Source organism: Pezoporus wallicus, unplaced genomic scaffold (genome assembly GCF_028554395.1).
Source record: "Pezoporus wallicus isolate ANWC-B61680 ecotype Strahan unplaced genomic scaffold, APGP_CSIRO_Pwel_v1 contig_3847, whole genome shotgun sequence".
Classification (NCBI taxonomy): domain Eukaryota; kingdom Metazoa; phylum Chordata; class Aves; order Psittaciformes; family Psittacidae; genus Pezoporus; species Pezoporus wallicus.
The window spans coordinates 3377501-3379594 of NW_026639842.1; positions in this window are offsets into that span (position 1 = coordinate 3377501).

Here is a 2094-nt window from a genome sequence, read left to right on the forward strand (position 1 = left end):
TCCGTGGGACATTCCCGCCGGGACCGGGGCCAGGGATGAGTGATCGGAGCGCGGCGCCCGCTCTGCTCCACCGCATTGCTCCAGCGTGCCCTGGTGACCAGTGCGGGGCCATGGAGGACCTGCGAGCTCCGCACCAGGCCCGGGAGAAAACCAAGAAATTTCCAAGGAACTTCCAGGCCAGTTTGCCTGGTGGCAATGAAAGGGCGCGATCTCCCTTGTCTGACTCCTAGGAGATTTTTTACAGGACGCAGAAATAGGGGAAGGCCAGCTCCAGCCTATCTGCGGGATATCGGGGCTGGGTGGGTTGAGAGAGTGCTGAGCTGTTGCACTCTGTAGGTAGACATTGCCTTATTCATTATCTTTGTCCTCTAGGTTTCTTGGATTCCCGGGATGTATTTATCTTGTCTGTCTGGGGCTGCTTCTCTAAGTCGCTGTGTCAATTGAAAGGCTCTCCCCCCCCCTTTTCCTCCCCTCCTCAGCTCACCACCTTTTTTAATTAAAGCTTTTAACTCGCCTGGTGTTTACTATCTTATGTAAAGTATCTAAACAAACAGACCCGGCTGAATCCAAACACCAAAAGGGAGCCGGCCCCCCATTCTTACCCCCTTATTGTCCAAAAAAAAAAGCGCATCTCCACATGTCATAGTTACAGTTCCAAAAGGAAATTGCTTTTATTTGTAAAGGAGGTTTTAAAAAGCAGTGACATGAAGGGGAAAAGCTCCTTAAGGGAGGAAGGTCACGGGGTTAGGGGAGAGATTAAAGAAGCCAACTCTCCACCTCGCAGGGAAAGCAGCACCGGAGCCTCCCTAAACCTGGCAGAAGGGCTGCAGCAGGGGTCGGGGGGGGGGGGGTAATGCTGGGGGCTGGGGCTGGAGGAGGCTGCTGGGCCCTGGCAGTCTCTGTTCCCGAATAGGCACCTTTCAGCTGTCAGAAAAGGGAGTGGATGACAAGAGGTGAAATCCCTTGCTTCAACCCCCAAACTTCATATCCTCTGTGTCATCTAACAGGAAACATCACGGTGGAGGAAGTGGCCCCTCCAAACTCTGGCTCAGGTGGGCACCGGGACACAGAGGGCCACAGGAGGTGGAATGTGATGGGTATGGGAAACCCTGATCGGGCTGTGCCCCCTCCCCAGGGCTGGCTGCTGACATCTGTTTGTGGGAGGCTGATCCGAGAGATGGAATGGGACAGGACCACACAAGTGATTGTCCCCAACCTCCGTTCTCCTCTTCTGCATCCGTACATCTTGTCTGTGTTTTTTGCTGAATAACAGTCCCTGGTAAGGCCAGACATCATTAGGGATGTGGAGGCACTCCTCTTCATCTTCCTGCATAGGCAGCACCCTGGTCCCAGGCATGAGCAGAACCCCAGAGCTCTGGGGTCAGCACCGACAAAGGCAGCTGCATCCCCTCTGCATGCCCTCTGCCTGCCCAGCCCTTTTCCCATTCCCCTATCCCTCGGGTCAGCACAGCTTGCTCCCCTCACCAGTTCCAAATCCGGGCTGTGCCCAGCTCTGCCCTGTGCAGGAGCCCAAGGCCATTCCTGCAGGGCAGCAAGAAGAGGGAGGTGCAGCCCTGATCTCACTATGGGTGGAAAATGTCTCTTCCATCACTAAGAGGGATGCAAACATCCCTAAGAGGGCTGCAAGCATCTCTCTTTGCTCTAGCCTGGGTTTGGGTCCTGGACTGTCCATATCCCTGTGCTCAGGAGATCCCCAGTAGCAATTGTTCCCCACCATGGAAAGGGAAGATGCCAGTGGTGGTACTTCCCTTGCTCCTGGGGTGCTGCCAGCATAGGTGAGTGGTTAAGACATTTCTCTGTAGCCCCGGGGAGATGTCCCCAAGGAAGGATATTTGGAAGGAGAGTGGGGTGTGTCTGTGCTTCCCTCTGGGATAAAGATCTGCCTGACCCATTCAGGTTTCCAAGAACAGTACTGTGCAGTTACCCTGTCACTATGCTGGGGCCTCAGCATCATCAAGACATGGATGCAGGGACATTCCTATTCAGGCTGCATAGGAAGATGCAGGATGTTTGCCGAGTACAGTGTTTAAGGCAAACATTAGTGAGGTGTCTATGTTCTTGCCATGGCCCTTT